Raw genomic sequence first — 23,992 nt, forward strand, 5'->3', positions numbered from 1 at the left:
ACAATATTGCCATGTGTAAAAATGACAAAATAAGTAATTGTATCGAAAACGTGCTGCATTATTGTCCTTTTTTTGTGCTTAATTTAGTAAACTCTGCTGCATACTTCTAGTGGCCCTGAATATTGAACCAGGTAAGCATGGGCGGATTTTGCGAATTGGCAATCCGCGAACTTGCGTATTTACGGATTCGCAATCCGCAAAATCCGCGAACTCTCGCGAATTTGCGGATTTTCTTTTTTTTTTGTGTTCGCAAGGATTTCTGCCAGTTTGCGAGGGTTCTGTGCCAGTTCGCAATTGCGAACTTACGTGTCCGCTCGCAATGGCCGCGACTATGTTGTTTCTACATCTGGTTCATCATCACAGGTTCACAGCACCCTCTGTTTCACCACTGCCACCCTCTGGTACACCCATGCCACCCTCTGGTACATCACTGCCACCCTCTGGTTGGTTTATCACTGTAGATTATGGGGGTGAAAAAAAGAAAGCACACCTGCCCTGCTTCAACTGACATGAATTAATTTGGGGTTGATAAATGTGTCACTGAATTTAAACTTCCAGTCTGGCTGGCACCTGCTTCCTTATCCTTAATTTGCTTTCTGTTGCAGTGCAATTTTTTTTCACAGGACCTTTGTGGCCTATAGTTGCAAGTAGGCAACTGAACTCTGAAGGGGCCCCTCAGGAAGCACTACAGGGAATGGTTACTAATGATAAGATTGAACTTTTGCACCTGCTGAGTGCTTTCAGTTTTGTCTGTAATTGCTTTCTGTTGCAGTGTAATTTTTTTAACAGGACCTTTGTTGTATACTTGTAGCTATTCTCTGAGCCTGCTGTGAGGGTCAGAGCAGGGTCATAGAATAGTTGCAAGTAGGCAAATGAACTCTGAAGGGGCCCCTCAAGCACTACAGGGAATGGTTACTAATGATAAGATTGAACTTTTGCACCTGCTGAGTGCTTTCAGTTTTGCAAAAATCCAAATATCCAGCAGCATCCACAAAAAGTAATCCTTCCAGGTCAAGATCCAAATCAAAATGACCAGCACATGAAGAAAGCACTGGGAGGAGCCTGGTGGACAGGAACAGGAAGTTGGAGACTGTGGGGCACTTCCTTCCTCCCACCCCCACCCCCCAAAATGGACTCCTTGCAAAGAAAAAGTGCAGGCAAATGTCAACCTGAGGAGTTATTCTGATAAAAATCATAATTGTCAAGGTTTATGCTGCCTGCTGGTGGATTTCTTGTGCGAAATTGCAAATTTTACAATCTCGCAATTGCGAGATTGTCGCTGCCCGCCGCATCTATGTGTTCGCAAGTGTTTACTCCCGCGAAATTGTATAGTATTCTAGTTGGCAAGTGCGACCAAGCAAAAAATCCGCTTCGCACGGATTTTACGAATTTTCGGCAAGTTCGCGAGAGTTCGCGGATTGCGAATTTACCGAAAATCCACAAAATCCGCGAGCGGAACGGATTTTACGCCCATGCTTAGAACCGGGTTAGTCAGGCAGTCGCTGAGATGCACGGAGAGAGGCAAATTTTCACAGGCAGAAGGTCTTGCAGATCGACACAGTAGGAACCATTGATATTGTGCAGAGGCCTATGACTGAAGGTGACGAGAGAGAGATGCCGAAAGACAGAGAAGCAGAACTTCATAGCATTACAATAATTTGAGTGTGACCCCATCTCTCCAATTGACATACATTCTGGCATGTGTTAAGTAAATTTGCAAATATTGCGAGCTTTATCACCGTAAAAATCGTATACGAAAACTAATATTCAGTCGTTTTTTATTTGCGCTCAATAAATCTATACAGTATCTGCTTAAGGGTGTGCAAAATGTGCATAATTACATGAAATTTCGGAAAAAAGTATGCAAAACGCAAATGTCATTTTGTAGTTTTATTGGCATGAAGTATATCCAAATGTCCAGAATTAATGCGAGGACACACTTTGGGAGAAAAAAATGCAGAAAAAACCTGAGTGCTGCAAAAAATCGTTCACGTTTTTCTGGAGCTCCCGCGATTATTTTACCCGAGCGAGTCTCAATTACACCATGTGCCACTAGCGGAAGTTTGTAGAATTTCACATAAAAATCGCATACATTTGCACGCAAACTCAACCTATCAAGTTATCTTAAAAGCAGGAGTTATACCTAAAGTGTATATCTTGAAAAAATGCACAAACTATGGGGCATATTACCAAGGGCCTTATCGCCGCTTTAGCGGGAATTTTTCCCGCTAAAGCGGCGATAATTTCATCGCCCTATTACCTAGCTGTCGCTAACACCAGTTAGCGACAGCTAGTAGGAGATAGCGATCATCTTGGGGCCCACTTTGCATGTCAGCGATATTTATCGCTAATGACATGCAAAGTGGGCGTACCAAGATGTTAGCGACTGTAAACAGTCGCTAACATCGTTATCTCCTATTACCTACAAAGGCGTACTTTTGGAAATATTCGCGCTAAGCGCGAATATCTCCAAAAGCTAACTAACGACTGCCCAGAGCAGTTCTTAGCCATGTTATCCAATGGTAGGTGGATAACATGGCTAAGAGCATTAGCTCGGTAATGCATGAATATCGCTGACTTTTCAGCGATATTCATGCATTTCGGACGATTTTTATCGCTTTTGAGATAAACGTTGATAATAGCAAGGTTTATCTGCGATAAAAATCGGCGGAGCTCGGCGATAATAATATTGCCGCTAAACGTGTCAAGCGATAATTATCGCTTAATCTTGGTAATATGCCCCTCTGTTCCGTGTTTATTTATATATATATGGCGTTAAAATGTGGTTATAAGTGAAGGAGTAAAAAATACCCAAGAAGATATATTTCGCCCAAGGCATCTGATAAACAAATTTTCATTATTAACTTTACTTTTCCTCATATTAACAGATTTAACATTTCAAACACTGCATTGGTGTTCAGTTTTTCCTTTCAAAAACATATTTTGCCAATTATCTTGGCCCAAATGCTATTGGTTTTCAGAAACACTTGCCTGGGGAAACTTTAGTCCTCTTTGCTACAGCACGAGCACACCGGCCCCTAGAACACCGATTTACCCCTGGAGGAGGAGGGGGAAGGCTAGTTTAGGGACCACTGCTTTAAACAGTCTTGCAAAGGTAAGGGCAGGAGAAGGGCATCCTGGTAATTGCCCTTTTACACCGGAACTGTTTGCTCGGTGGGCTTCCTGCGCTATGACGTTGGTTTTAAATTGCTACGCTATGACGTCGTATTTAAATTGCGGCGCTGTAACCAGCTTGCTAGCGAGAGGAGGCGCTGGGAATTGCAATACCGGAGCCTTGGTTTCCAGCCAAAAGAAACAGAAGGCCAGGCTCAGTTTAGATCTGACGATGAGCGCGGAAAAGGCTGGTGGGCGGAGGGAAATATTTGTGAATAATCTGGCGTTGTTGTGACTGGAGGCGCCACAGACGGTGACAGCTGGTGTGGGCTCGTAACCAGCTGAGGGAACGCGCAGACAGCTTAGTGTTTGACATTGCAAAAAAGCGACAGTAACTCGTGGGCAGCAAACCAGATGATCCATTAGGGATGTTCTCACTTAAGGCGGATGGCTGTGCGCACGTGCACCTCGACGACACACAGCCAAGGCCTCGCGCTACCAATTAGTGCAGTGAGGCGAGCGAAATCTGATGCCCGCTTTAGGAATTAGTGGAAACTGTCTTCGTGGAAGATACCATGACACTCAGGTTGGTGTGAGGAACGGGTTACTGTCAGCCTCTGATACTCGACACTGTTAATGATCTGACTGGACTGTTTGTGCTGGTCTTAGTGTTTTCTCTTATTTAAGTTTGTCAAGTTGGGCAGGTGTTGTGCTTGGTCTAGATATTATGTACATATGGACTTTAAAAGAATATTATTTATTTTATGCAAATGACAATCTGTTGCATCCTGTTAAGTATTTTTGTATTTAACTGCATGCACCAGCATATGTACACAGAACTTTAATAAAGTACTGCTACTGAAAGACTTGTTTAATATCATGGTTACGCATTCGTTTACAGTACAGTCAGGTTACAGGAGGGAGCAATAGGGTTAGTTCCCTTCCATTTCTGGAGCTCTGCAGCAGTTTCAAGAAGTTCTTGGAGTTTCTTGTTGCTCAAATGGCGGTAATTTCTGATATTTAGAAGTTTCCCTCGTCTTCATTGCATGATTTTGGCTCGCGAGAAAGTGTCACTCATAGTTGTTGAAATGTCACTCATAATTTCACTGAAATGTCACACATGGCAATCTGAAACCTTGGCAGCTATGCACTCTGGTCCTTTACAGACGATGCTACTCGCCTGGAGTAGGCTTCCTTCACTTATGGTGGGTGTGGCCAACTATCTGTAAGTTTTGTTAATAAGTTCAAACATTTGTTGGCAAAATGCTGGGGTTGATTGACCTCACATTACCAATGGTTGCTTCGCAGGGAGTTTGAAATGGTCCCACAAATTAGAGTGTGACGTGGCTAGCTGAAAGACGAGTTGCAGTGTAATTGATGATCTGTCTCATAGGAACAGGATAAGAACCACTTTGTGAGGCAGTGAGGTAGAGGAGTCCTGCTCAGTGGTGTTAGTGAGGTTTCTGAACATCCAGGAGACCCTAGAATCTAGGGTTGTGAGATGAGGTTGGATACACATCTGTTTACAAAAGTAATTCAAGACAGTTATCAAGTCGGGTGCAAACCAGCCACATTGGTGACTGCCCTGCCTTGCACCAAAAGTTAGTAAATTTGACCCAAAGTGTACTGGTTAGAGGTGAAAACTGAAAACCAGCCATTTTCCTCTTGTGGCATGAAGAACACGTTTCTTACCTTTGGTAGAGCTCTTTCTGGTGACTACTCTAACTGTAGTTTCCCCACCTTTAGAATATCCCCTAGCGGCAGACTGGATCCGGAAGATGTTACAGCATTGCTCCCACTCTGAAAGTAACAAAGAGAGCTGCATAAAGAGTCTTCCCTGTGCGCAGTCATCAGTTTCTTTCTTGACTCTGCCCACGTTTTCAGAGCCCAACAATAATCTTTGGATACTAGTGAGCAGATTCCTACATTAGGACCTTTTTAGATTAGAGAGGAGCCCAGTCCACAGATCAGGGAGGAAGTCGATCTGAGAGGAATCTGCGGTTAGAGAAGCATTGCCCAAGGAAAGCATACTTTTTCTTTTAATGTATACTTCTAACTGCACATTACTCACCTTTAGAATAGATACCAAAGCAGTACCTTTGAATATAGTAGGCCTGTAGAGTGGCTCAGATCCTAGACTCCTGCCGGACCGGACAAGCGAAATGCCCTTACTGGCGGACCTGGCTGTCAAGGCAGTAGTATTTTGCGAAAATGTGTACGGACGCACATGTCGCAGCCTGACAGGTGTCAAATACAGGCATTCTATGTGCCAGTACAGTGGTAACATCCTTGGCCCTAATGGAATAGGCCTATGGGAGCTGCTTATGGGCTAGTGCATAGCCGATCTTGATGTAGAGGACTATGCCCCTTGACCAAGCCCTTTTCGGCACTGGTAATGCCTTTCTTTGCCCCTGAGATCCCTAGAAAAAGCTGACCGTCCACCTTATGGTCTTTGGTGCTATCCATGTCAAAGCTCTTTTAGGATCTAACTAATGGAGTTTCTCCTCATCTTTTGAGGGGTCAGGTGGGCCAAAGAATATTGGTAGAGTGACGGATTGTCCAAATTAATAATCTGTAACAATTTTAGGCAAAAAAACTTTCTTTGAAAAAAGGTGATATATGGTGGCTGCACTGAGAGAGCTTGGAGTTCACTCATGCAACAAGCCGAGGTCAGTGCGACCAGAAACAGAGTCTTCAAAGTCAGGAGGTGTAGTGTTTAGCTGTTCAAATGACCTGCACATGAGGAAAGTGAGAAGCAAATTAAGATCCTACTGAGGCAACAGAAACAGTTTTGGAGGAAATAAGTAAATCAAACCTTTCAAAAATCTCATACAGTTGGTGATTTGTACAGGGCCAGTTGGTCTGGTAAACTTAATAATGCAGAAAAGGCCAGCAGATAACTTTTAAATGTGTCCAATGCAACTCCTTGCTGGGCCAGGGATAAAATGAACAATAGGACATCTGACAGCTTGGCATGCAATGGGTCATTATTGCAGCTGCCACACCAGGCTACAAAGTGGTCCCAGCATAGGTAGACTTAGTAGAAGGACTTATGGGAGCCAGGACGACATCCACAACTTCGGGAGGAAGATTGAATGCCATTAACTGCCACAGCTCAAACGCCATGCATTGATGTGCAGAATTGGGTGAAGACCCTGTTCAGCTACTCCAACACGAGGGTCTCTTGAAGCTGTAGTCTGATTAGAGGACAGATGTTCATGCCGAGTTGTTTCGGGTACCATAGTCTCCTTGCCTAATTCAGACCCACTAGGATGACTTGGACCTGGTCTTTCCTGATCTTCTTTAGAACTGAAGGCAGGACAGGTAGCTGCAGAAAGGCGTACAGAAGTCCTGTGCTCCACTTGATCCAAATGCATCTTAGAGACTTCTTGGAAACTCCAGCTGCAAAAGTTTTGACATTGCACATTCTGCAGTGGCAAAAAGTCTAGCCAGGGCTTCTCCCCGTTGCTGGAAGATGCCTTGTGCTACCTCAGAGTGTAACTGCCTTTCATGATTCCTCAGCTCATCCTCCCTGTCATTCAAAGATCCTGCCAGGTGGTTCACGACCAGGGAAATGTCCTGTCGGTCCAGCCGGTTTCAGAGGGAAATCACTTCCTGGCACAGGACCCGATGTGGCCCTGCTTGTTGTAGTACTAATTGGTGGAGGTGTTGTCTGTGGGATTCTAAACCAGCTCCTTTTGATGCATGGTAGAGAGGCCTTCAGGCGAATGACTCTCAACTCCAACAGGTTGATGTGGAGATGAGTTCTTGCGAGAGACCAGTCTTATGATCTCCACTTCTCCCAGATGACCTCCCAAACCCAGCTGAGATGCATTGGTCACCACCATCCGCTCTGGATGGAATAGGGAGTGGGCTCTGCTGATGGTCCAACTGCGATTGAGGCACCTCTGGCTGGGTAGGTGACGGCTTAGGAGGTAAACCAGAGCCAATCTCCTCCATAGCTTGGGCTCTGATACCTCTCGGCCAAGCCAGCCAGGGCGATCCCACAGCGCAAATCTCAGGTAGCAATTTTACCTTAACTCCCAAGTGCTGAATTGCAAAATTGCAGTCAAAGGAAAGCCTCTAAAAATGTAACATTAGAAACACATTTCCATGCATGTATGAGACAGTGCAACATGGCCGATGCCCGGTGGAGCTGCCTAGACAGCTATAGAGGAGATTGGCTCTGGGTTACCTCCTCAGCCTTCATCTACCCAGCCAGACATTGGACACAGTTTCTGCGATCTCCTGCCCTCCTCCCTCCTTATTCCTGTGGATGCCTCCCATCCCAATGGCTCTCCCCTTGCTGGTCTGCCTGACTCGAGCTGCATTCCTTATCCCTTTTTTCTTTCCCCCTTACCTTCTATGCCCCTAGGACATGTGTCTCTGTTATGTAATGCTCTATTTACTCAAGTGACCGTGCAACATTGTTTTTCTATGTGTTGGTGCTATTCTATGCTCTAGTAACATCTGTGTAACATGCTCTTGTAACTGATGTAATTTGAAACTTGTATCTCACTTATCCTCATGTAAAGCGCCTTGCTGCCTCCGGGTCTAGTCAGAGCTATATAAAGCACTTCAAATAAATAAATAAACGTCTCTGGAGGTGGCTCGACCAGCAAAACATCTTTTTGGACAATTTGAGCAGACATCTGCTGGTAGACCACGAGTGATGTTTCCATCTCGAGGTGGCATTGGCATCGATCTGTGGTGCATACCCAGGTTAGATACCATTAGGTACTGAGCCCGTGCAATTACCATCTGGCTACCATTTTGGGAAGTCCTCCTGTCTTAGCAACAGGGTAGAGTCCTACACCAGAGTCTCCACAACCTACAACTCCATGCATGGAGGTTAAGTGCCAAAAGGTATATTCTATTGACTAGCCCCTTGAAGTGGTAGATGTCATTCTTATAGCCATATTTCCATCCACAAATCCATCTGTCAGGTGCTGTGATAAACTAGTGGCCTGGTGTGAGGTACGTCATCACGACCCTCTGCAGGCCAAACTCTCTAATGTTCTACTTGTTTTGTCACTGACCCAGAATAGCCACGCAGCAGGCACAGTTAAAGGGCTACTTGTTGGTCCATTCGTCTTTTTTTATTTTTTCCTAATCAGCCCTCACTTTTTAAATCTGCCATTAAGATAGATTTTTCTAAATGGACTGGAGCATATGCACCCTCCAAAGATATTCACCAAGATTTAGTAGGACCTAAATCTAGTCCTTGCATTCTATTCAAGTCTATGCAGAGTTGCTTGCTATGACTGCAGACAAGATGGTCATTCTTATCACCATCACTTCTGCACGCAGCATGAGTGAACTACAAGTACTCCCTATGTAACCTCCATACACCACTTTCTCCCTTGACAAACACGCTGACGACTCTGGCTGTCTTACTACTGGACATGGCTTTCCCAAGGGATTCTTTGCTCCACCACACACCTTCAAGGAGGAGGAGAGGCTCTGCTGGTGCGGCCATAAGAGAGCAATGAGTTTCCAAACATACAATTCGAGAGGCCATTATGTGAATGATCAGCACTTTGTGGGGTTCACTGGGGCCAAGAAAAGCGCTCATTCCCGCTCTCAAGACCCCTCCCACAATTGGTCCTCTTCGCAGTCAAAGTTGTCTGGTAATTCAAGAAGAAACTTAAGTCTTGAAGCAGGACTCTTCGTTTGGACAGATATTGGTGGGATAGCGAAGTCAGGAGGGTGTCAAGGTGCCCACGACATCGCTCCTGATCGCTAAGTCCATTCCACATCTCGTCCCTTTTTTGTTCCAAATTCCTCAGGTCATTAGCGATGCCTTAGCAGGTCGAGACCGTAAGTGGTTATGCTGCATATTTTTGACTCTTCCAACTCCCTTGTGCGCCCCTTTGGACCGCAAAGGTCCACACGGGCTTCCAGTTGGGTTCTTACCAGCGAGCCCATCCACTGCACCATCTGTGCACCTCGAGCCCACCTCGGTTTCTACACTGACTCCAGTGCTGACTTCTATTCCTGCTCCAGGATCTGCACCAGCCTCAACATTTCCAGTGCAAGAGTTTAAATCCTTGCGGGCTTTGGTGTCCGCCCTTTAGTCAAATCTGTTTCGAACCTGACAGCGGTCACTCCTGGACTCCACTCCAGCGTACCCTGTCCCAGTATACTGTGATTCTGTCAAATGCTTCCATTTGAATGCAAGGGCTGATGAGTTCAGCCAACAACGTCTGCTGGATCACAAATGGTGGTTGCATCCTGAGGAGGCACGTCTTCCACCAGTCGGGACAGCTGTGGCTGAATCTTTTCACCACCATCAAGAACGCACAGTGCCAAGGTTTCTGCACATTGGAGTTCCAAAGAAGACTGTCTAGCAGACACATTTAGGCCAGAGTGGAGCATGGGACTCCTATACGCCTTTCTGCCACTTCCTTGCTTGTCCAGAGTCCTGAAGAAGATCAGCAATGACTGGGCCTTTGTCATACTAGTGGCCAGGAGAGTGTGGTACCTGAAACGTCTGTGCATTTGTCCACTGACCTAGCTAACACTGCAGGAGGGTCTTATTGTTGCAGCACCAGGGAAGGGTTCTGTACCTGAACACCTCCATGCATGGAGATTAAGAGGCAGCAACTGACTGTACTCGATCTGCTACTTGAGTCCAGGTGTACTTCTAATAAGTCAATCTATGCTAGGACAATATTGTGGCCTGATGTGCAGTCCCCTTACAAGTTAAACTGTTTGATGTATTGTTTCTGTTGTCCTTATCTCAGCGGGTTTTGCAGTGGGCACTCTTACAGGTTATTTATCAGGCCTTTTTAGGTTTGCTGAACCAACCATCCTTATATAAATGACCTGTTGTGATGTGTTTTATTAAAGGTTTGACACCCATGTTCCCTCCCAAATTGTGATGCCACATTGAGATTTCACTTTGGCCCTGACTTTCCTTGTGTGTATTCCCTTCAAACTCTTGCACAGCTGCTTGTTGCACCTTCTCTCTCTCTCTTAACAGTACTCCTCATCACGATCACTTCAGCTCAGTGTATCAGTGAGTTCCAGGCTCTTTCTGTGCAACTGCCCTACACCACATTTTCCCCCGGTTAAGCTGGTGTTGAGGTCCACATCGGCATACTTGCCTAAAGTTGTGACAATCTATCCTCCCAATGTTCTATTCTCCAACTCTCGCCCTCGAAATGTAGGAGCGACTTAATCAACTGGTTAGTGTGCACTAAGCTTTTATATTGGCAGCACCAAAGACCATCAGGCGGACGATCAACTCTTTGTCAGACTCTCTGGAGGAAAAAAGGCAATGAGGTGCAGAAAAAGACGCTGTCACATGGATAATCCTCTGCATTAAGAAGTTTTACCACACACTGGCCAAGAAGCAGCCTGTGGAAAGGCTGAGAGCTCCTTCTACCAGACCAAGGCTGCTACAACTGCGTCAGCAGAAGGAGTGCCTGTTCTTGACATCTGTAAAACTTTTACTTGGGCATCAGTGCACACGTTCAGGAAGCTCTACTCACGTGACAGTCTGATCCAATGGAAGGGCATTTCCCCTGTTCAGTCCTTCAGGACTTTTTGGTCTGAGGGCACATCATAGACAATCCACCTTTCTTAAGTGCTGCGTTAGTATCTATTATAAATGTGAGTAGTGGTTAGAAGTATTCACCAGAACAACAAGTTACTTACCTTCGGTAAAACTCTTTCTGGTGGACACAATCTGACCGCCGATTCCTCACTGCACTCCCACCTTACCCATTCTGTGGCGGGGATCTTTCCTTGTCACCTAAAAAGGTCCTAAATTAGAGATCTTACCTCTGACCATTTTTGTGCTGTATGTTCAAGGGCGCGAAAAGAGTCATGCAAGAATCTGACGTGGGTGTGCAGGAGTGGTACTATATGTGGCTCCACTCCGTCACTCCAGACCTGTACAGCACCAACTAGTGCTATGAGACCTTCCGAATATAGTTTGGCACCTCAGGAATATTCTAAAGGTGAGGAATCTGTGGTTATGTAGAGCATCCACCAGAAAATGCATTACCAATGGTAAGTTTCTGATAGAGACTTCTAGCTGAAGATTCCTCAACTTTTAAATATTCCCCAGGCGTCAGACAAGATCTGGAAACATTTGAGCAAAACCTCTGAGCACAGATAGATGTGCACGTGAGGCTCTGCACTGACGCTGTTCTGCCCTGGAAATGATGTATAGAGTCTACATATGCGCCACTCCCCATGCTGACATCAGTTCCGTTATTTCTGAGCCAACAATCGTGGATCTAGAGCTACCTCTTGTCTCTTTGAGACTCTTACCACAATCAAAAAATAGTTTTACAGTGTGCAAGCAATGTCGCCTCCCACAATTTCAGGTTTTAAGCCCTGTATGTCTGTGACAGATCCTTATCAGATTTGCCGGGGGTGCCTAGGGTCGAGCCACAACTCTAAAGCCTGCATTGACTGTGCATTGATTGAACCGAAGACCATATGAAACCGCAAGGCGAAACTCTACACCGCCAAGCACCAGAAGGCTCCACGACAAGACTGTCTCAAGTAGAAAGCTCGGTCCGTCTCTCATTTGAGATTCAGAATTCGCAGGAGTTGGTTTTCATCTCGATAAGTCTTTAGGTACGTCGAAGAACAAAACACAAGAAATCTGAGCGGGACTCTGCCCCTTCCAGCCACTCACACTGTCTTGAGAAGACATGGGGCAGCACCATACATCTCAATCTTGCTCCCAAAGTAGTTTGACTTCAGAGCCGATCCCACACAGCCCAAGTTTTTATGACCGTCCGCTGCTCCTAAACAGATGGAAGAGTTTCCCAAGTCCATGGTCCGACTCTTTGGATCCTTGCTGACTTCCTCTGAAGTGCCTGCAGGACCCATGGATCTGCGAAGTTCTCCACCTGGATTACCGCCAGTGGGTTTGCCCTCTGCACCAGCTGGGCTCTCCGAGCTATCTAGGGGGCTGCCTCTGACTGCAGCCTCAACTCCGCCTCCAATGCCATGCTCCACTCTGGTTCCTAGTGCTGACTCTATTGACACCAGCAGACAAGGCCCAAAAATGTCTTTTGTGACACTGAGTCAGTGCCAGTTCAACCTCGACCAAGCCACTCTCAGCTGCCGTGGCGACCCGCTTCCTCTGTTCTATCGGTCTCCAACAAGACAAACGCACACCAGGCATTCCCTTTTCGGTACTGATTCGGACAATGACAACAGTGCGAGTAATGTGATTTGCCAACCTTATCACTGGCTCCCCACCTTGTAAGTAAAGAACAGTGTTCTTACAGAAGTACAGGTCAAACCTTTCTCTAGCCCCCAGGTCAACTGCCAGATTGCATGACGCCACCGCCTGGCCCCAGGTTACCTTGCGTTTTTATCTCAGCACCCCTCTCCTGAAACCTTGGTGGTGCAGGTGTGTGCAAGTAAGACTAACTCACTTTTCCTACTACTACCTTCCTCCCCTCATCAGAAGTCAAAATGGACGGAAAAATGTGTTTTGATCATTGAATGCAAGCTGCCAGCTGGGTTGCTATTCTTCCCACACCCTTAGGGATTCGTTAGCTCAAGTCCTCTGGGTGGTTGGGAGGGTGGGGGGCATGACTGAAGTTTTTTGACCAGTTGTTACCCAGGCCATGCAAGACTGTTGTGACGCAGCCAAATTCACAATTTGTTTGGACACCACTGATTCCATCGAGCAAGCCACTGGCACCAGTGTCACCATTTGCTGCCACACTTGGCTGCGGTACACCGTTTTTTCAGGCAATGGTCAGTTGTCCCTCTTGGACATGCCTTTGATGGGACTCGCCGTTTGGGGACAAGGCATACTCTGCTCTCAAGCTGTTCAAGGAGAGCAGGGCCATGACAAGCTCCATGGGCTTATCTGCCCCACCTCGCCAACCGCATCAGTTCTACCGCTCCTTTTGCAGCTTCAAAAGAGGTTCCTCATGCTACCAACCATTCCAACCTCCACAAGGCACCCAGCAGTTTTGTGGTCAAGGCTGTGGTGCCCACCAACGGTGGTCAAGTTCAGTGGGCCACCAAATCCACTCCCTCTGCAGCCCCACATGCCAAACTCAACACAGCACAGCCACCTGGCGGGAGGCTGCAGAAAAGTGCCTCTTTTGACCTGGTTAGCCCTTTTGCCTGGAAAATGATGTAATTTCGACTGGAAGTGTACAGGGTCCCTGCCAACCAGGTTCCCTGTGTAAGATCTCCTTCCCTAAAACTGTACCTTTTGTTTCCACAATTGGTACCCCTTTATCCCACATATACGTCCCTACTAAAAGGTAGCCCTGGTACCAAGGGGCTTGGGGTTAAAGAGGGTCTCCTAAGGGCTGCAGCATGAATTGTGCCACACTGAGGGGCCCCTCACCAAGCACATGCACACTGCCGCTGCAGCCTGAATGGCTTGGTACAGACAAAACTGAAGAGTTGATATGGCACACATCCCTGTGTAAACTGCTTGTAGGCACATGGTTGGCAAACACATAGGGTTAAAGGTGGCACTGAGTTACACTTTTTGTTTGAGGTTATAGAAGCATGTGTTTGGACACTCTTTTAACACAGTGTTGATTCATTTTTTAACTAATAACCCATATATCGAATCAGAACCAAGGTGATGGTTTACTGTATCCCTACAGATTTAATGATAAAAGATACATACTCAGTTTCTGCTGGTTTAATTGCAGCATTCCCCTGAAGAAGGTATTATCATACCGAAATGCATTGGGACAGATAATGCAACATACTGTGAAGAGAATGGAAACATGATGTAATGTTGTTCATTGCACAGCACAGAAGGATACCTATTAAGGACAACGTCTGAAAAAAGAAACAAGAAACGTTTTATTTGAAAGTGTTTACGTTTTATTATTCATTTGATTGTTTGGTTGAATCATTACTGAATGTTGTATATAAAATTGTACAGTGATCTTAAACATTTGTTCTAAGGAGCACCTGCGGGGCAAGTGACAAGTGCGCCAGTCTCAAACAGTATTCTGTTTGTTTGGGACACATCCCTGTGTGCCATGCCCACAGACACTGCATGGGATATTGGTAAGACACCCCTCTAGCAGGCCTTAGCCCTAAGGTAGGGTGCACTATATGCCCTGGGATGGCATACGCCCCTGCAATATCCTTCTAGATTCTTGGATATTGTAAGTGACCAGGGAAGCCATAGTAAGTACATGGGCTGGGCACTCGTCATTACGAGTTCCCCAGCTCCATGATGGCTTCACTGAAGTTTGGGATGTTTGGTACTAAAGATCTCAGCATAATAAACCTGCACTTATTCCCGGGTCAGATTTATTAAATATTGCACTCTGAGGACCCCCTTAAAGGGGTCCCTTGAAACCTACCAACTTTTAGTGTGGTCACCGACTGGCCTCACCAGCCTGCTCCCACCAGACAGTGTTCTGATTCCATAGGGAGAGTGCCTGCATGCTCTGAGGTCAAGAGCAATGCCTTTCCTGGGTGGCGGTGTTCACACCCCGCCCTGGTCATGAAGACCATCTGTGGCGGGGAGCTTCAAAGGGCTTGCAGCCTTTGTAGTGCGACCCCAGCCTCTCCTATTAGTTGACAGGGTATGCTCAGACGTGAGTCCCTTGCTCACTTTGCCACTGGATTCAAGCAAGCCTGGCTGAAGACGGCTGGAATGCCATAAACCGGTCCTAGGAAGCTTGTTTCCGGTCCAGGGAAGGCATGGCTTGGCAGTTCGGGCTGGACTGTTCCCATGAGGCACAGGGTCAGACTGATTTGCATATGGCCATGTCTTAACTGGGGTGGCAGAGCGGGCTAAAGAACGGTGATGGATTAAACCCAGATCTTTTGAATGGGTGTGAGTGTTTGATTGGTTCAGATGCTCCGTCCATCACCACCCCCTTTTGTACCGCTTTGTTCGCCATAAGTTGGCAGGGTATGCTCAGACGTGAGTCCCTTGATCACTTTGTCACTGGATTCAAGCAAGCCTGGCTGAAAACGGCTGGAATGCCATAAACCGGTCGTAGGAAGCTTGTTTCCGGTCCAGGGAAGGCATGGCTTGGCAGTTCGGGCTGGACTGTTCCCATGAGGCACAGGGTCAGACTGATTTGCATATGACCATGTCTGAACTGGGGTGGCAGAGTGGGCTAAAGAACGGTGATGGATTAAACCCAGATCTTTTGAATGGGTGTGAGTGTTTGATTGTTTCAGATGCTCCGTCCATCACCACCCCCTTTTGTACCGCTTTGTTCGCCATAAGTTGGCAGGGTATGCTCAGACGTGAGTCCCTTGCTCACTTTGCCACTGGATTCAAGCAAGCCTGGTTGAAGACGGCTGGAATGCCATAAACCGGTCGTAGGAAGCTTGTTTCTGGTCCAGGGAAGGCATGGCTTGGCAGTTCGGGCTGGACTGTTCCCATGAGGCACAGGGTCAGACTGATTTGCATATGGCCATGTCTGAACTGGGGTGGCAGAGCGGACTAAAGAACGGTGATGGATTAAACCCAGATCTTTTGAATGGGTGTGAGTGTTTGATTGGTTCAGATGCTCCGTCCATCACGACCCCCTTTTGTACCGCTTTGTTCGCCATAAGTTGGCAGGGTATGCTCAGACGTGAGTCCCTTGCTCACTTTGCCACTGGATTTAAGCAAGCCTGGCTGAAGACGGCTGGAATGCCAGAAACCGGTCCTAGGATGCTTGTTTCCGGTCCAGGGAAGGCATGGCTTGGCATTTCGGCCTGGACTGTTCCCATGAGGCACAGGTCAGACTGATTTGCATATGGCCATGTCTGAACTGGGGTGGCAGAGTGGGCTAAAGAACGGTGATGGATTAAACCCAGATCTTTTGAATGGGTGTGAGTGTTTGATTGGTTCAGATGCTCCGTCCATCACCACCCCCTTTTGTACCGCTTTGTTCGCCATAAGTTGGCAGGGTATGCTCAGACGTGAGTCCCTTGCTCACTTTGCCACTGGATTCAAGCAAGCCTGGCTGAAGACGGCTGGAATGCCATAAACCGGTCGTAGGAAGCTTTTTTCCGGTCCGGGGAAGGCATGGCTTGGCAGTTCGGGCTGGACTGTTCCCATGAGGCACAGGGTCAGACTGATTTGCATATGGCCATGTCTGAACTGGGGTGGCAGAGCGGGCTAAAGAACGGTGATGGATTAAACCCAGATCTTTTGAATGGGTGTGAGTGTTTGATTGGTTCAGATGCTCCGTCCATCACCACCCCCTTTTGTACCGCTTTGTTCGCCATAAGTTGGCAGGGTATGCTCAGACGTGAGTCCCTTGCTCACTTTGCCACTGGATTCAAGCAGGCCTGGCTGAAGACGGCTGGAATGCCAGAAACCGGTCCTAGGAAGCTTGTTTCCGGTCCAGGGAAGGCATGGCTTGGCAGTTCTGGCTGGACTGTTCCCATGAGACACAGGGTCAGACTGATTTGCATATGGCCGTGTCTGAACTGGGGTGGCAGAGTGGGCTAAAGAACGGTGATGGATTAAACCCAGATCTTTTGAATGGGTGTGAGTGTTTGATTGGTTCAGATGCTCCGTCCACCACCCCCTTTTGTACCGCTTTGTTCGCCATAAGTTGGCAGGGTATGCTCAGACGTGAGCCCCTTGCTCACTTTGCCACTAGATTCAAGCAAGCCTGGCTGAAGATGGCTGGAATGCCAGAAACCAGTCCTAGGAAGCTTGTTTCCGGTCCAGGGAAGGCATGGCTTGGCAGTTCGGGCTGGATTGTTCCCATGAGGCACAGGGTCAGACTGATTTGCACATGGCCATGTCTGAACTGGGGTGGCAGATTGGGCTAAAGAACGGTGATGGATTAAACCCAGATCTTTTGAATGGGTGTGAGTGTTTGATTGGTTCAGATGCTCCGTCCATCACCACCCCCTTTTGTACCGCTTTGTTCGCCATAAGTTGGCAGGGTATGCTCAGACGTGAGTCCCTTGCTCACTTTGCCAATGGATTCAAGCAAGCCTGGCTGAAGACAGCTGGAATGCCAGAAACCGGTCCTAGGAAGCTTGTTTCCGGTCCAGGGAAGGCATGGCTTGGCAGTTCGGGCTGGACTGTTCCCATGAGGCACAGGGTCAGACTGATTTGCATATGGCCATGTCTGAACTGGGGAGGCAGAGTGGGCTAAAGAACGGTGATGGATTAAACCCAGATCTTTTGAATGGGTGTGAGTGTTTGATTGGTTCAGATGCTCCGTCCTTCACCACCCCCTTTTGTACCGCTCTCCTATTAGAGGCAGCCGGCCCCCTTCCTGTCCTCACCCTCTTTTGGCGGGAGGACAGGTGGGAAAACAGAAAGAATAGGAGGTGTGCCCCCCTCTGCCAACTCCACCCCTCAGGTGCGGGAGGCGAGGTGAAGTACACATTCCCGTGCCCACCATCTTGAATATGGTGGGAATTATCCAATCAGGGCTAGGTCTATGGCCCCCTCCCACAGGAGGTGGGCATAATCGAGGGTGTAGGCACCCCATTGGCCACTACCTGTCCCACCTTTGAAATGCCTCTAAATCTAGTATTTAGGTGGCATCCCCTGACCCTGAACTTCAGTTCCTGATGACCTAAGAAGAGCCAGATACTACAGTCGTGCCAGCAGAGAAGACTGCGGAGAACTACTGACTTTCCCCCAGCCCTATCCACCTGTCTGCAGCCCTCGACGAACCCTCACCAAAAAATGACTCGTCCTGCAGCCCAGCAATCTCCAAAGCCTTGGGAGGCCTGCCTGCCTTCGACAGAGACCTCCAGAGAACAGCGGACTTGTTCACAAAGAAACCATCTTCAAATTAAAGACTCTGTAACCTGAAGAACTGCGAAGCCTGCACCCCGGTTCCACCTCTGCACTTGACTCCTCCAGGCTGAGTCTAAGTGGCCCACATGTTCCAGCAAGGTTCCCCAGTGCTCCACAGCCCGAGTCCACCATGAGCTGACCTCTCCCAGACTCCTCGACGTCGCATGCAACCTCCATACGGAGACACTCCCTCCCCCCCCTCAACCGCAACCTGCTCCAGTAAGCTGTTTCCGTTGCTAAAAGACACCCCTGCACTCATCCACAATGGGCCTTGGTGAAGAAGCGGAAGCCATACCACGGAAAACTACTGATACCGACCTCCTGGCGGTATACGGGACCCGCTAACGCCTTAGGGGGACTCCCTAAACACAGATTCTCCTACGGGGGCCGGTAGGCTGGAAAAGAGAGGCCACCTGGTACAATAAATGGAGAATCCAGAGGTGCAAATTACACGCTGACCCGAACAAAACCCTGAAGAAATCACCGGTAAAGTAGGAATGGTGATGAAACATGTCGGTTTTTTGGTTTTTATCAGAGCGAGCGAACAGCAAAGAATAAAGATACAGTTGCCAGTTTAGCACAGCTCTTTTTAATTCTATAAGGGTCATTCTAAACTTTGTCACACATATGGTTTTTGATTTCTTTGCACACCGTTTATCCCCTTTCTGTTTGGGTTGACAGACGCTGATGATGATAAGTGGGGATTCAGGCGAGTACCAGCCTGCAAAATCCCCCCCTGGGTGTTGCTCCCGTGAGGCTCTGTCAACCTCCCCTCCCCTCTTTTCACAGTAGGAGAGTGGAGGAAGCAGTTGGCACCTATTGGGAGACTTACACACACACACACGATTTTAGATACATGGCAGTATAGTTATGCGACCGCTAGCAGCGCAACAGGCTTGAAGGGTGAAGTCTACCCTAGGTTTGTTTAACAGTAAAAGTGAAACAATTGATCTAGGGATACACATCCCATAGTATTATAGGGAAGGCCCTTGTTGTTGGTAGCCTTGGTGAAGAAGACCAAATGTGTCTCTACGTCCCCGAGCATCGTAACTTACCTCTGCAGCTGTTGGTTTCCTTCGACCGGCCTCCTGGCCTGAGCCTGCAGCCTGTGTCCGATTTTGGCTATCTCCATTGCTTTACAATGGGCACTTGGCGATGTATTGACACCCTGCATCCAGCCTCCCCTGTGCCGCAGTATTGGCGCTGTTTTGGGCCCCGTCCTGTGCTTGCTTCACCCCCTGGAGACTGCCCCCCCAAGCCGCTGCTACTTACCAGTGAGCAGCCTATGTCTGATTGCCCCCAATCCCCATTGATTTGCTTTTGGCGCCCGACCTCGAACTTGCACCCGGTCATCTCCGTGCCGCTGGTGGTGCAGTGTTGGTGCTGAACTGAACCTTGCCCAATACTGACCGTAACTTCCGAAGACTGGTCTTGTAAGTCGACATTATCCCTATGTATGGTGAATGTTTTCTTCCTTCCATAGTCTGAAAATTGTCTATTTTTGAAACTGAAAAGTTTTCTATTGAAAAACATATTTTCCTATGACAAAGTTCTGTGGCTGTGCAAAATAAATATAACCAAGTATTTTTATAAATTGGTCTCGGATTTATTGATTGAGTGTGTCTCTCATTTATTGCCACTGTGTTTACAACAAATGCTTAACACTGCCCTCTGATACGCCTAACTCCTCGCCCACACTACCACGTAAGAGAGCATTAGTATTATCTACTTTCGCCTCTGTAAAGCCTCTAGGGATCCACTGGACTCCCTGCACACTATACCTCTTTTTGGTATAGTATAGATAGCCAGCTTCCAACAGAGGCACGTTCCGAAAATTCTTACTGGGTTAGCAGCCCATAACACCAGGGAGGTAGATCCTACAAATTGTTCAGAAGGCCTCTGCCCCACCTTCTTTTCCGCATCACCACACCTTCCACCATCCCTCTCAGTGACTAAGGGAGGACCCTCTCTCTGTAGTGCAGCAGGAAGCAGGAAATGCAAGCCATTCTGACCGAAGGGGCTATTGAGAGGGTGCCCATGCCAGAATGAGGGCATGGTGTTAGTCACCCTACTTTCTGGTGCCCAAAAGAACAAAAGCCTTCATCCTATTTTAGACCTGTGCCCTCATTGCCTTCCTCCTGATGGAAAAACTCAAAATGCTCACTGGGTGGTGGCATTGGACCTGCATGATACCTATTTCCATATACACAACCTGCAGGCCCTTCAGCACCACCTGAGGTTTGTGGTGGGACAGGAGCATTTTCACTTCACTGGGCTTCCCTTTGATCTCACCAGTGTCCCTTGGCTGTTCACGAAAGTGATGACTGTGGTGGCAGCACATCTTCGGAGGTCAGAAGAGCTAGACTTTCCGCTCGCTCAACAATTCGCTGTTGAAGGCGGGCTTGCCCCAGGCATTCATCAACCACCTCCAGATTACCGCAAACCTCCTATAATCTGTGGGGTTCACCATCAAAGGTGCTGAAGTCACACCTAATGCCTTCTTAAGCACTCCCTTTCATCGAAGCCATTCTGGACATGGATAATGTTGCTGCCTTTCCCCGGAGAAGAGAGTCCACAGCATTCAGGCTATGAACCCGATCTTTCAGCTTCTACTCTGGATTTCAGTGAGGTCAGCTCCGAGGTTGCTTGGACTGATTGCCTCTTGCGTCCGTCTGGTCGAGCACGCCAGGTGGCATATGTGGACTCTACAGCGGAATCTGAAGTCTCAGTGGGGCCAACATCAATGGGACCTTTCCGACTATGTTCAGATTTCAGAGATGACTCCAAAAGATCTGCAGTGGTGGCCACTGGACTGCGATTGGGTCAGCAGTAGAACCCCTCTTCCTTTCCCACACAGAGCTACCAGTGGATATTGATACATCACTCTGCGTCGGGGAGGACCTTCTGGGAGAGTTGGAGATCAGAGTCCTCTGTTCTCCAGTAGAGGTGTGGCTGTGGCAGTCATAAAAAAAGTAGGCACTTTTGTTATGACTGCACAGGTGTTAGAAATGAGATCCCGTGGGCCAGCATACATCATGAATAGCTTCTACCACCTCATGAGAGTTCTAATCGCTGGCGATTTCTTCATGGGGTACAAAACCTCAATGAATTAGCTGGAAGTTACTGATGCAGTTGAGCGCCTGTAAATTGCAGTTCCGTTTACATTGGGCAAAATCTCTAATGGTATTCTTCAGGAATAGGTCTTGTAACATTATGCAACCACTTTCTTACCAGTGGGTTGGGCCCCTTGTGAACTTCCTGGGGTGAAATCTACATTGCCCTGTAAAGTGGGAGGGAAAGGTGGTAGCAGCGGTCCCTCATATCTCCATGACCGCCCTAAAAGATGTCTGAAACATAGCAAACTTAGTGCCTGGCATGTCTGGTTATGCACTTTTTGAAAGGTTTACGACATTTGTTTCCTCCCTCTTCCTTTGTCATGCCAAAGTGGGACCTTAACCTGTTAAGTGTGGGTGTCAGCCAATGACCAACACCTGTACTGCCTCCCCACTGCGTATGTTGCCCACTGGCCAGCACTAGGGAGGGCTTCAAAGGATCCTCCAGTGCTTGCATCAGAGGATTCACGTTTTAAAAATAAAAATAAAAAGGCTGGGGGCGAAATGGAATAGCTTCCGCTTCAGGCCCAGTCTTAGCCATTAGTGACGTCGGTGTGCTACTAAGGTGGCCTTCTTAGTTTTGAGGGAGGCATTGCTAGAAAGGGGAGAGTCTCTCCCTTCCTGGAATGCCTTTCTCAAAACATTTCCCGATGTGGATCGCGGAGGGATAGCGTTCCACAAGCAGGAATCACTAGACACCAGGGATATTCTGATTTTGAGGTTGGCCCTCCTGGGATATGGGCCGTACCATTCTGGGGGCATTTATATTTTGAAATGATAAATTTTTTTCTCCTGGGCTGTGCGAATGCTCCCCCAGGGTGTTGAAAACATGTTTTTTATATGAATTTTTTTTAATTGTCAGAGCATCTGCTTTCCTGGCATACGGGCCGACCCCCTGTTGGCCCCAGATTTTTTGGGGAAATGTGTGTTTTCTATGGGGGCCTATTGCGGCCCCCAGGGGAAACCATACAGTTCCAAAAAATAAAATGAACTGTAGGTATTGGGTTGACCCCCTTTGTCAAATGTGTGTTTTTCCTGGGATGGCAAACGTGCCCCACAGGGGACAAAACACATTTTTTTTAAACAATGCAGTATTTGCCACATAACTATCCACTGCAAAATCTGCAGATTATATATATATATATATATATATATATATATCAAGCTCCTGGTTGACACACACAGTTTGGAAGGCACACGAGCAGCTGCGTAAGGCTCAACCTGTTCCTTGAATCACTGGTACGGGCAGCATCCGCCTGCAAGCAGAAATAAATACAAATCACTTTTTTGCCTGACGCGTTTCGTTTATTCACTTTTTCAAAGGCAATACCATGAGGAACACTCCCCCATCGCTTTTAACGTCTTTTAAACATCTGCCACGCCCAGATGGGCTGTCCGAATGGAACTGTGGTGATTTCTGGGAAATGGAGTGTCCGAAATTAATCCTCAGATTGAAGCAAATTTCTTGAAAGCTCTGAATGAGCCCCCACAAGCGCCACTGTCCTCAATCCAGCACAGTTGCCCCATAATCAGGTAGGTAAATACCAAGCCCCATGGCCCCCAGTGTTCGCGGGGTGGAGCCTTTCCGACGGCCGTGCAGCCGCCAATATATAAAGCTCCTGGTTGACACACACAGTTTGGAAGGCACACAAGCAGCTGCGTAAGGCTCAACCTATTCCTTGAATCACTGGTACGGGCAGCATCCGCCTGCAAGCAGAAATAAATGCGAATCACTTTTTTGCCTGACGCGTTTCGTTTATTCACTTTTTCAAAGGCAATACCATGAGGAACACTCCCCCATCGCTTTTAACGTCTTTAAACATCTGCCATGCCCAGATGGGCTGTCCGAATGGAACTGTGGTGATTTCTGGGAAATGGAGTGTCCGAAATTAATCCTCAGATGGAAGCAAATTTCTTGAAAGCTCTGAATGAGCCCCCACAAGCGTCACTGTCCTCAATCCAGCACAGTTGCCCCATGATCAGGTAGGTAAATACCAAGCCCTATGGCCCCCAGTGTTCGCGGGGTGGTGCCTTTCTGACGGCCGTGCAGCCGCCAATATATCAAGCTCCTGGTTGACACACACAGTTTGGAAGGCACACGAGCAGCTGCGTAAGGCTCAACCTGTTCCTTGAATCACTGGTACGGGCAGCATCCGCCTGCAAGCAGAAATAAATGCAAATCACTTTTTTGCCTGACGCGTTTCGTTTATTCACTTTTTCAAAGGCAATACCATGAGGAACACTCCCCCATCGCTTTTAACGTCTTTTAAACATCTGCCACGCCCAGATGGGCTGTCCGAATGGAACTGTGGTGATTTCTGGGAAATGGAGTGTCCGAAATTAATCCTCAGATGAAAGCTGTTAGACCTAGGAAACCTAGACTACATAGGGTAGCCTGGCACAGAACGGGAGTTGCTAGAACTCTAAGGCTTGCGTGTAATGCTTATCAACCACTTCAAAGTAACCCAATGTTTTACCACTAAAAATAAAGACTCCACACCAGTTTTAGAAAAATACGGATCGTACTTTATAAAATAAACTCTGTGTTTACTATATTCTTTAGTATTTTCTTCACATCAGTACGTCACTTTTCAAATTAATGCAATTTCATCACTTAGTACATTTTCAAATTCAGTGTTTAGACATCTTTCTCTTCCTCCTTCAATAGGAAGAGTACATAACAGTTAACTCGTCCTGACTTCTTGCTAGATAAAGCAGTACAATACAAGAGCAAAGGGTTGTCTTAGCTTGATGAATCCTTAAAGGTAACCAACTTATAATTTACCCCTAGGTGTGCAGGGTCAAAAGAGATTTAAGGTTCACTGTATCACAATAACTTGACAATGCTTTGTTCAGCTGCACCACTAGAAAAGAATAGGAAGATTAGCATCACATTGATTCCTGTCCCTCCTTAAATCCCCCCTTCTCTGTTAGGGAAAACTCTGGCAGTTCTAAATACACTTTAATGCATGGGACATTCTCTTCACAACTCTACTCCGCACTGAATTCTCAGCTTGTTTCT

Source organism: Lissotriton helveticus, chromosome 12 (genome assembly GCF_964261635.1).
Source record: "Lissotriton helveticus chromosome 12, aLisHel1.1, whole genome shotgun sequence".
Classification (NCBI taxonomy): Eukaryota; Metazoa; Chordata; class Amphibia; order Caudata; family Salamandridae; genus Lissotriton; species Lissotriton helveticus.